General features: G+C 45.9%; 1 long non-coding RNA gene across 1 annotated transcript; it reads right to left on the bottom strand.

Annotated features, from left to right (window-relative positions):
• Positions 1-1,854: 1,854 nt before the first annotated feature.
• Positions 1,855-3,068, bottom strand: LOC119302049. Its single transcript, XR_005147310.1, has 2 exons — positions 2,218-3,068; positions 1,855-2,130 (listed from the first exon to the last, which is right to left on the bottom strand). It is a non-coding gene; the product is annotated as an uncharacterized LOC119302049 (long non-coding RNA).
• Between the last annotated feature and the right edge of the window lie 9,623 nt (positions 3,069-12,691).

The raw sequence follows: 12,691 nt of genomic DNA, 5'->3' as shown, positions 1-12,691 counted from the left end.
GGCACCCTGATCCGCATGGAGCAGGGGGCCTTCGTACGTCAGCCCAAGATAACACCTGACGCACGGCAGGTCCATAATACAGCATTCCAGGTACAAGAATATTCATCAAATTCATGTATAGAAGATTACATCATTCATGAATACAATTATCTGGCATAGCACTAAGGCTATATAAATGGCAGCGGAAATCTATTTAAATGGCGGCGAAAGTCTTGGTTTGGCAGCATAACAACTCTGGCTGGGCTCCACAACTCACAGGACTGGCAAGGTTACGGCCTAGCACGACGGGTCAAGCGAACACTTCGGGTATGACCTACAAAACTGGCATGACACGCCAGGTCAGTACATTGAATGTACTTGCAAGACAACCAAATACATAGCATCCAAACAAGCAGGCGACAAGGCAAGAACCAAGTGCATGCAACAACCTACCTCATATCAATTACTAAACATGGCATGTTAAAGATAATTAAGCCTGAACAACATCATACCATCTACTAACATAATACTATCATGGCATATCAAACATGCTCCAGATATGGCAATAGCAAATCATAGCATATCATCAATCATGGCATAATCAATACGAGCATGGCATGTCATCATGAAACTATGCTGAAAATAAACTACCGATCATATGCAATGCAGACATAACATGTTAAATCTATGCAACCATCTTCTGTTCTGACATGGTTCTCTTAAATGCAAACAAAAACATATTACTAATGCAATGCAAACACACTTGTGCACTGAGTCCCTCGGAATCTCTTACCAATGGGTTGCCTTGTAAACAAACGGTGATCTTTCCGGCGATCACAACTAGTCAAATAATGATCTTTCCGGCAATCACAACCACGACCAATACTTGGTCTCCAACACTCACTGAGACCTCGTCTCGTGATCATATCAAGACATCGTCGTGACTTCTCACGACTATCTCATAGTACAAGTCACGACATTCTTGTTATCACATTAATTTACTTAATTATTTCAGGTTTATCCTCCATTTTGACCAAGACCTGATAGTGTGACCTACTACGAACAGTGTTGCTATCGATAGACTTTATAAACACTATGCATAGGTAGCACACAGTACCCACACCACGGTACCCATGGCCTCGTCATCCCATTCGGGTGGACCAACGGCATTTCGACGAAACCGACCTACTGCCATGACACTCTCTCGGCCACTCCGACTCACTCCCCACTGGGCTAGTCCTGGGTGACCCCGTGTCTACCGAAGACACAATGACCACCGTCGTGGGCAAAATGTACCTCATGGGGACCATCCCTCACGGGGACCGGTACCAAAATCTCAACAACAGGCACACAAGGTTATGTCCGCCTACCTGATCAGGTTAGCGCGCGTCCATAACCTTCCCTCTTTGGAGGCACCGGCGAGAGGCACGACAATAGATCGCATTAAGGCCTTCCCATAAAGGCAAAATGTGGCTGCACTGAAAAAGTTCGATTTGGTGGCACTATGATCGATCCCATCGATGACGGAGGAGGTTGTTGTTATTAGGTCATTTTATTTCCTTCTCCATCATCATGAACATGGATGCAACAATGAACATGCATCATACAAATACTTTAATAAAAGACCGAACTTCTCAAGTGAACAACTACAACATAAAGAACATGACAATACTAAGTACTAGCATATCCATGGTGCATTACAATCATCATAGCTATCATAATAGCCACTAAAAATCCAAAGGCAACATGATATCCAAAGTAATACTCCAAAGCATAATACCGTTATGAACATAATCATACTAGCCACTAAGAATCCAAAGGCAACATGTCATCCACATAATCATCCAAATATAAGTCCTAAAACTCAGAGCAATATTGATGCTAATATTCTAATTAGCATGGCAAAAGATATCATGAAAACATAAGCATGCATGATGATCATAACAGAATGACTACAGATGAAGGGTAAATAGCAACTGGAACTACACACACAAGGTGCAAGCAAAGTCAGCATGCAAGTTCGGGGCTCATGATAAGAGGTTGGCTTGCCTGGGGATGAAGAATACTCCGGGGAAAAATGCGGTGAAGTCGTGGAAAGAATCATCGGAAAACATTCTCTCTTGAAAGGGGCTGGTTTAGTGCAAGGGCAAACTGGTCATTTTTAGAATGTTAGCACATCATGAAAATTTTACCAACAGAACGGGCTCGACGAAACGAAGACGTGGGCTTTGGAATCACCTCATTTGAAGTTGCGAGCAAAAAGTTATGAGTGTTTTTCTGCTAGGGACCTATCTGTAAAGAAATCATCACAAACAGGCCCCTGAGTGAGAAAAACAGAAAGCGCCTTCTCCGAAAATACGTTTTCCGTAAAGGAAAACGCAATTCGGTCCGAAGAAGAACAGAGTACGCTTTCGTGTGTGGGGGACGTATTCACGGGAATATGCCTCCACTTGTCCACGTCAGCGTAGGCGCGGGGTCAATGCTGGGACGCTGACGGGTGGGGGCCACGGGTCCCACCGGCCAGCTGGCAGGGAGGGGGTTGGGGCCGTCGTCTCCTTCCCCTCGCCCGTGCCTGGCTGCGGTAGAGCCGGCCCCGACGAGGCCTGCCGGTGCTACGGCCGCCACCGCAGGCGGCGCCCGACCTATCCACGGATGCACGGGAACGAGGCGGAGGCGTCTCCGGGGATTGTAGACGATGGGGAGCTCGGGAAAGGCAGCTGCGTTCTCCACGGCGGACGGTCGGCATCGGTGAAGATGGAGCCGACGCCATGGTGGATCCGCCGACGAACTGAGATAAGGGAGAGATGCGCCGGGGAGTGGGTGGAGCTGTGGTGGTGGAGAGAGAGGGAGGGGATGCTTGGCTCGCTCAAATTCGAGCAGAGGCCATCGGCGGCCAAGGCGGCCATTGGAAGCGAGACGAGGCTCTCAGGCTCCGGTGAGACTCTGGGGAGGGCTAGTGGAGTGTGAGGATGACGATGAGATGCTCGGGGGAGGCTCGGGTGGCCTTATATAGGCAGAGGGAGGAGGAGGCGAGCTAGCGTCTCTGCGGACGCGTGTCTGGCGCCACAGACGCGTGCCCATGCTCGCGAGCTCAGGGGGTAGACGACGGGGAGGAGCAGCGGGCAGACTCACGGGACGGAGGAGGCTAAGAGGGACAGGAGGAAACGGCCGGGACGAGGGAGGCCGAGGCTGCGTGCTGCCGCTCGAGCTCGGCCAACTCTCTGCCGAGCTCAGCGAGCACGGGAGAGCACGGGGAACACGACGAGGGCTCGCTAGCAACGATCACGGGGAGGTAGGCGACGACGGGAAGCAGAGGAAATGACCGAAACAAGCTCGGATCCAAACGGGCACAGTGATCACGTGGGTGTGCGTCAGCGAGCGTCAACCAGGAGGTTTCTGGAGGGAGAGATGGCTCTAGGGGAGCGGAGACGATGAGATGCAGCCACTGGACATGCTCACGAGCTCTAAGACGACGAGAGGGAGCGGTGCCAAAGCGCAAACGATGCTCTGGACACACCACAACGCACAGAGCGCGTAAATGTGCATGCCAGGTGTGCGGTCACCACATGCACTGGTATGTAGCGGGGGAGAGGGGCTTGAACCTGTTTTCTAGTGCGTAGTTCATCCAGGGGAGGTTGCAACTGCGGTGGTAGCTCAGTTAAAAGGGCTTTGGTTAAATGGTAAGCAACTTCTGAAGTTTACTGCAGTAAACTTAGTCGTGAACTGCTGATCAACAGGGAAGTAATTGGAGCCAGAGAGTTTCTATGGGGGGTTTAGCTAAGGAAGGACTATAATCCTGTTAATTTTGAGATGATTTGGACCAAGATACACCATAGTTGCTTCACAACTGCATATTTAGTCCAGAATCAAGATTTGGATGATGCACTCCCCTGGAGCATCAACTTGAGCTCAGATTTGGCAAGGCTTAGGGATATGGACATAGTAAGATTTTGTAAAACTTTCATACCAAATGGACTTTCCAACATGGTACTTGTTTCACAAACATCTCCTATGTCCTGAAACTTGAGAAAATTCCTCAAGGCAAATGACTAATTGAAATGAGCCAAAACTTTGTGGAGACGGATCATAAGGATAGGAGAAGGTCTAGAAAAAGTTTCAGCCAAAATGGAGCAAGATAAAATATACTTGCTTCACAAACTGAAAGTTTTGACAGAAAACAAGAATTGCTCCTGTGCTCACATAGTTCAATGAAAGGAACTGAATTTGGGTAGAGGCTAATTATTGGAGATACTTGGGATGATGGAAAAGTTTCATCCCATTTGGAAACTCTATGAAGGTACTTCCTTCACAAAGTTGTATTCTGGTAAGTAACTTTAAAAATTTGCACAGGGAGCTAGGATGAATGAATTGATCTCATATTTGGCAGCCATGGATTATTTAACAATGTTAATCACCCTGCAAAATTGCAGCTCCATTGGGATTAGGAATAGAGCACTTCCTTTGCAAAATCTCAAAGGAGGCAGAAACTTGCATTGGATCATGTGCTCCATTTTTGATCTATGGAACATGAGATACAGATGGAACTAGTGATTATATATCAAGGACAAACTCCACAATTTATGTGGGAATTTTATCTGCTATAGAAATTGTAGTTCCTTTAGAAAGTGGCATAAATGCAATATTGGCATTAAATAAGAAAAGGCAATTTTCCTTATTTAATTATGACCAATATATTTGCCAGAGCTTGGATTAGGCATAAGCATCAACTCCACCAATTCTCATGATTTTAGGAGATGGCTAGTTATGCCTTTGGATTTTATTCCTTAGAAAGGCAAGAAAAGGAATAAATCACAATTCAAAAATATTGCATGGGACTTAGCAATACTTTTGCACATCCAAGGATCAGAAAGAAAGGAGGATCTCTGGGGACAATTGGGAGGATCAATAGATCAAGGAAAATGATGGCTCCTTTGTATGCACAAAGGGCATATCCAAATTCCAAAAATTTGGAATTAGGGTTTGAGAGGGTTGAGATGAACCAAATGAGGGCTTGCCCACTGACACATACATGAGCAAGGTTTTTGGAAAGGTTGAAAATGAAAAAAATTGTCAGAGTCATCCAGCAAACTCAGGAGAAATTTTTGAAAAATGAGTGCCAGGAAGGAATAAGAGCACAAAAACTGATAACCCAATTTTGGAACTGTTACAACCAGCCCTCTCCACGGGGTCTTGTTCAACCACCCCTCCACGGGCTACTGTTCATCCAGCTCTCCACGGGGTCCTGTTCATCCAGCTCTCCACGGGGTCCTATTCATCCACCCCCAACCGGCTCGATCGGGGTCCTGTTCATCCAGTGGCAACGGCCTCTACTACCACGGGGTCCTGTTCATCCAATCCCCCACCAGGAACTGTTCATCCACCCCCCCCCCCAAACAACACTCGATGTTCATCCAGAGGCAGCATCGATCGGCTTTGGTTAGCAGCAGTACGAAGGAATCACCCGGGTTCAGTTAACATCAAGGGATCGGTCGCTCGGGTTCAGTAACGTAGCTAGTGCAATCGCTCGGGTTCAGTTAGAGCGCAACGCCTCGCACACACCGCTGTGAATGAGTACAGTCTCAACAAGATCCCGCTGTGGGCTCGTGTGAAGGGCTTACCAGATGGCTTAACACAGAGGAAAGAGTTGGCTGAAAAGGTTGCTGCAAAGGTGGGTGAGCCTCCCTTCACGGTGATCGTAAATGAGGGGAGAATCAATCCAGCAAGCATTCTACATTCTCGTGTTTTTGTGGATGTAGACACACCGCTGGTCCGTTTTGTCCATATCACTCTAAAGGAACGCAAAAAATATAGTGTCTACTTGAAAAACTCCCAGACTTTTGTTTTGCATGTGGCTTAATGGGGTACTTGGCTGATGAATGTGGGGATGGGTTGCATGATCCCAGAACCTTCGAATGGGGAGACTGGCTGCTGTGGGAGCCGGAGATCCCTGCTGCCCAGCCTTATGGCGGGAGGGGGAGAGGATATGGTGCAGGAAGAGGAAGGGGGACAGAGCCTGGTAGGGGTGACCGTGGGGGCAGAGGTGGAAGGGGGTGACAGTGGATAAAGGTAGAGGCGGAGCACAAGAAGATAGTTCACAGCCGGCGCAACATATGGACTTGGATGTTGGAAAAGGGGCTCGTAAGCGGCTGGTTAATGCTGATGGATCTCTCACTATCAAGGGACAACCGATATCAAACCTCGCTGGTAAAGTTGCTGGAACGGTCATATTGCTGGAGGGCACGACTCCAAGTTCAAGTAACAGTGCTCCGGTATCTACACCAGACAAGAATCCTCTAGTTAAGAGGAGGAGGCAGCAAGGTGATGAGGGGAAGGACATGGAGCCAACTACGGAGGCGGCCTCCCTCGAGGAGGGCCGCCGAGCCTGATGAGGACTCTGTGCTGGAACTGCCGCGGGATTGGTGATCCTGCGACAGTTCATGAGCTCCGCGATCTCGTGGGGGCTAGTGCGCCATCGGTTCTATGCATTTTGGAGACTCAATTAGCAAAGAATCGAGTGGAAGGATTGGCGGCATCGTTAGGTTTTCAAAGTAGTTTTGCAGTAGCTAGTAGTGGTCGGAGTGGAGGTTTATGTATCTTTTGGAAATCGGAGACTAACTTGGTAATAAAGAACTTTTCTCAGTATCACATTGACTCGTGGGTCTTGGAGCCAGGGAATGTTCAATGGCGCCTCACATGCTTCTACGGAGAAGCCAATAGAAACCTAAGGTATAAAACTTGGGACACGATAAAGAGATTAAGAGGAGAGAGTACCTTGATGTGGCTCTGTATAGGAGATTTTAACGAGATACTCCGTCAGGAGGAGCTGATGGGGCCTACTCCACGGGATAGTGCTCAAATGGCTGGGTTCAGAGAGACGGTGGATCTATGCGGTCTATCTGACATCGGGTACAGGGGCTGGACTAGACTTTTAAGAAGCGAGTAACAGGAGGCCAGTTTTGCAGGGTCCGGCTGGACCGGGCTCTAGCCATGCCAAGCTGGTCGAACATTTTTCCTTTTGCAAGTGTTGAGCACTTAACAGCACTTAAAAGTGATCATAGCCCAATTTTGCTCATGAATGAACTAGAAGCGGGATATCTGCGTATTGCGAAGAAGCCTTTTCGGTACGACTGTGCTTGGGAAACCGGTGGTCGGTTCAGAATATAGTCAAGGCAGCTTGGAATGGCGATGGCCCGGCCTCATCGGTTGCTGAGTTGGCTAGCAAACTCCAATCTGTTTCAAAATCATTGTCGCGATGGGGGATTTGGTTCGGTTCGTCAAGATCTGCGTTTGCTACGCAACCAACTTGCAACGCTATGAGCTGACCCGCTGAGAACATGACCGAGCAATGAGGAGAGAAGAGTTGAGTATCGCATGGTCGAACTTGCGTATAGGGAGGAAATTATGGCGAGGCAACATTCACGTATTTCATGGCTGTCTGAGGGAGACAGCAATACTCAGTTCTTCCAGAGGAAACCGAATGCTCGCCGTGCAAAAAATAGAATTATAGTGCTTAACCGTGTTGATGGATCGACATGCACGGACTTAAATGAACTGGCAGGGATGGCCACAGAGGTTTACTCCAATCTATACACCTCTGAAGGTACTATAGGTATGGAAGAAGTTTTATCCCATATCCCAGTGAGGGTGGATGGCAACATGAATGGCAGACTGAATGAAAGATACACCAAGGAGGAGGTAAAAGACGCCTTGTTTCAGATGTTTTCGACTAAGGCTCCGAGACCCGATGGTTTTCCCGCGCATTTTTTCTAGAAACATTGGGATTTGTGTGGAGATGAGGTCACATGGATGATTATCAGAGTGCTTGATGGAGTCGATTCACCAGAGGAGATAAATAACACGTTCATTGTTTTAATTCCAAAGATAGCTAGTCCAAAAGTTTTAGGATAATTTCGGCCGATAAGCCTTTGTAACGTGATCTACAATATCACATCAAAGGTCTTAGCAAATAGGTTGAAAATTATTCTCCCCGAAATCATTTCCGAAGAGCAGTCGGCTTTTGTTCCTGGACGCCTAATTACAGACAACTTTATTATTGCTTATGAATGTTTGCACTATATGAAGACCAAGAGGGTGAAAGGAAATAGATTTTGTGCCCTTAAGCTTGATATGATGAAGGCATACAATCGCTTGGAATGGTCCTACTTAAGATCAGTTATGATTAAGATGGGATTCAGTATTCGGTTCACTGAAACAGTCATGAGGTTTGTTTCTTCGGTTTCCTTCTCAGTATTATTCAATGCTGGCAGCTTGGATGCTTTCAGTCCAACGCAAGGGTTGCGACAGGGGGACCCCATCTCTCCATATTTGTTCTTGCTCGTGGCTAAAGGGTTGTCGTGCTTGTTGAAGGCCCAAGGAGGAATTCGGGGGATTTCAGTGGCAGAAAACGCCCCCTCGGTGAACCATCTTCTCTTCGCTGATGATAGCCTACTATTCTTCGAGGCTAGTGAGGCGAGTGATACACGTGTGGAAGAGCTTTTAAGGACATATTGCGATGCATCTGGGCAGAGGATCAATATGGACAAGTCATCTATCTACTTTAGCAAAGGTGTACCTAATTCTACTCGTAACTCCATCAAGAATATCCTTGCTTTCCATAATGAATCGTTGTCAGAAAAATACTTGGGCTTGCTGACGGATGTGGGTAGGGCGAAAGAAGGGTCGTTTAAATACCTCAAGGACAGAATCTGGAATAAGGTCCAAGGGTGGATGGAGAAGTGTTTATCAGTAGGAGGGAAGGAAGTTCTTATAAAGTCGGTGGCTCAATCCATCCCTACTTATTCTATGTCATGTTTCAAACTACCTCGGGGTTTATGTGATCACATCAATAGCATAATCCGGAAATTTTGGTGGGGAAGCAAGAATGGCCAGAGGAAAACTGCTTGGGTGTCGTGGAAGACCATGTCGAAACCCAAGTTCATGGACGGTCTGGGTTTTAGAGATGTTGAGTTGTTCAACCTAACTCTACTCGCACGTCAAGCATGGAGATTGTTGAAGGAACCGGATACTCTCAATGCACGTGCACTTAAAGCTAGATATTATCTGAACTGTCACTTGCTAGACGCCACCCTGGGAGCGGCACCGTCCCAGGTCTGGCGGTCTATCCTCGAGGGCAGGGACGTGCTGGCACAAGGACTAATAAAGAGAACCGGTTCTAGTCTCCACACTAGCATATGGAATGAGAACTGGCTGCCAAGGGACTATAAGCTCATACCCATTTGTGCTCGCTCGACTAATCCACCAGCGTTGGTCTCGGACCTCATTGATCCCATCACCAGGGTGTGGAATAAGCAAATCCTCATGGAGCACTTCATTGCACCTGATGTTGAAGTCATACAAAATATACCTCTTAGCACTCGGACACAAGATGAATTTTTGTCATGGCATTATGACAAAAGAGGAGTGTTCTCTGTACGTTCTACATACAGGATGATCTCCGCTATTAAAGCCCAAAGGGAGGACTAGCTGGGTCACCGATCGGGTCACTCAAATATTGCAGCAGATAAGAAATCGTGGTCTCAGCTATGGAAAGTGAAGGTTCCGTCCAAAATCCGAGTTTTCATTTGGAGGTTGGCGCATACATCGATTCCAACGGGTGCAGTGCGGCACGAGAGGAAGATGGTTGATACCGCAATATGCTCTATATGTGGCACCAACGAGGATACCTGGCGACACTCCTTACTTAGCTGCCGTATGTCTAGGTGTGTGTGGGCTTTGGGTGATGAGGAGCCGCTTGAGCACGTGATATCAAATTAGAATGCTGATGCGAAGCTATGGTTGCTCTGGCTGTTCAAAACTACAAATCACCAAGATCTTACCCGAGTTCTCATCACAATGTGGGCAATCTGGTGGGCTCGCCGGAAAGCCATTCATGAGAACGAGTTCCAGAGTCCGTTGTCAACCATGAGCTTCATCAGGAGATTTCTGGAGGAACTAGACATCGCAACTATTCAAGCATCGCGTGTGCAGCCGGGCCGCTACTCAGCTACGAAGGTGCGAGCTTGGTTGCCACGAATAGGAGAATCAGCAAAAATAAATTGTGACAGAGCTATCTCTACTCTGGGGGAGAAAGGAGCATCGGCTGTAGTGTGCCGGGACAGGTCAGGAAAATTTCTAGGGGCATCAGCGGTGGTTTTTGATGGCTTGATCGACCCATCAAGTTTGGAGGTGCAAGCTTGCAGCGAGGCTCTTGCCCTTGCACGTGACTTGAATTTGCGGAATCTCGAGATCGCTTCGGATTGCTTAGAGGTGATTACAAACATCAACAGAGAAGCTTCGCCAGTTTATGCGCCAATATTGCATGAGATCTTTCTTACCAGGAACCTTTTTACTTTTGTTGTTTTCCATTTTGAAAGTAGAGAGAATAATTTCAAGGCCCACTCGGTAGCAAAAGGAGTTGCGTCTCTGCCGATGGGCTGCCATGTGTGGCTAGGGGTACTACCAGACATTGCTTGTATTCCGGATAGGATGATCCTTGAATAAAATCCCCAGTTACCTTAAAAAAAGATAGATCTTGCATGAGCATAGGAAGTTTTAGGAAATTGCATACTGCGTTCCCCAACAGTCATCACCTACCAGGCCAATTTAGCAAGGCCACATTCAAAAAATAGATGATTAATGCTCTCCCAAAACTTGTGTCAAGAGGGTTGTTGGAAGGAGAAAACACATATTTCAAACTAGCTCGAAACATAAATGGAATTGATCATTCTCAGCTCAGCCTCTTCTAAACGGATTGTCCATGGTCAATATATTACTCCTGAGCATCAACCGTATGAGGATCTATTTTATGAGGTATTTCAATCTTCTTAATTGATTTGTATCCAACTAGTCTAGAAGCTTTCAGATGCAAGTATAAATTATTCACCACAAACTTCTTCTTGCTATTGAAAGGCCGTGTGACTCTAGCTTTGGAATCCTTCAACTGAATCCACTAGCCGCTTCAATTATCATTGGGCATCAATTCACCATGTATGTTTCTTCTAAAATGGATAGCCTCAAAACCCTCAATTTTGACATATTGGATAAACAGCATTTTTGTAAATGTCAGGGTGTAAAATCTAGGGAATAAATCTTCTATCACACATCTTCCCAAAACATTATTTTGGACCCATCTCCTAAAATCATTTTCGTAAACTGTTGGAATGTATGGTTAACATTCACCAAGCTTTGCAAAAAGTTTGAGCATCCAGACCATCTGTCTGGTGGGATGAGGATTTCCTACTCGGATATTTCTTGGATAGAAATTCTCGCCACAACCCATCTATATTCTCTAACTTCCAGAGCCACTTGGTTAGCAAGCATTAATTCATCAATTTTAGGTCCACACACCCAATCCACCACAACTTTTTGGCATACATATGGTGGGCCAGTTAACCAAATATTCTTTTTATTGTTACTTTCCTACCCAACCATCCTTGCTTTGCAGGTATAAAAATTCTTAAGTATTCCATTGGGAGCTTCCAGGAAACAAAGCATGAACACATGAATGCTAATAAGATAGGGGTTCATAAAAGGGACCCTATCCGCAATAGATAGCAAATTTTCTTTCCATCCAGCCATCCTCTTTCCAACTTTTCACACAACAAGATTCTCTTGAGAATTGCTCAATCTCTTAGCATCCAATGTCAAACCAAGATATTTCATAAGCAACAATCTAGCATTTAAAGTGAGTATCTACTAACAACTTCTCCCAAACAATAAACTCACTTATAAAAGTTTATCTTTTGACCATAGACTTGCTAAAAACACAGAGGACGATCTTTAAGTTTCTAGCATTCTCCAGGTTATCTTCCAGGAGGAAGGTGGTATCATCATCATATTGAAGTAATGCTAAACTATCACCCACCAAGTTGGGAACCATAGCACTAATCAAACTCCGCCTTCGTGTTTTGTTAACCAACATGGCAAGCCCATCAACAATGATATTAAACAATAAAGGGGATAATGTATCACCCATTGTAACACCCTTAAAAGTGAGGAAGTATGGATCAATCTAGTCATTCCCCTTTATGGCCAGCCACTTACATTGCTCTGACATCTCTTAATATGAATAATACAAGATTCTTTAGTGAGCATAAAAGATTTGACTTCATGAATCATACCCGAATACACTGACCTATCCTAATCATTGTTGGTAACCATGTTAACTAATTTCAGACAATCTGCTTCAATCAAAATCAAAGTGGTGCACCATTGTAGGGCCAATGATAAACTTTCAAGACACGTCGCAATTCATGATTCAACTGCGGTTGAGCAAATGCATAAGTACCAGCAGGAGCTAAAGATACCCTCCACCCCAACATGGTGACCCTCAAAACCATACCCACTTCATCAAGTCCATCAGCAAGAACAAATGAGACGTCTACGTTTAGCTTTAACCAACCATTCAAAAGGTGGCTTTCGTCGGACTTTTGCATTGACAATAGCTCTCTTATGGACATTCTTTGTGGCGGACAAACATGACACATATGATAAAACAACCTTCTTTTTTAACACACCTTCTTCTGGATGTCGATCAATCATCATGAGCAAGCTGAGGTCACTGCAAAAAAACTATTGAGATACATCAATGGTTGGAGGTACCTTATCATGAACCATCTCGTTCCGTACGTACCAACATGCATATGGCATTTTCTAAAGTGGAGCTAAATTTTAGGGAGCGGAGTAGTCACATAGGGCGTGTTTGGTTGCTTTC

The sequence above is a fragment of the Triticum dicoccoides genome, chromosome 5A (assembly GCF_002162155.2).
Source record: "Triticum dicoccoides isolate Atlit2015 ecotype Zavitan chromosome 5A, WEW_v2.0, whole genome shotgun sequence".
Taxonomy (NCBI): Eukaryota; Viridiplantae; Streptophyta; class Magnoliopsida; order Poales; family Poaceae; genus Triticum; species Triticum dicoccoides.
Note: the sequence above shows the minus strand (reverse complement) of the source record. Positions and strands in the feature narration are given on the sequence as shown.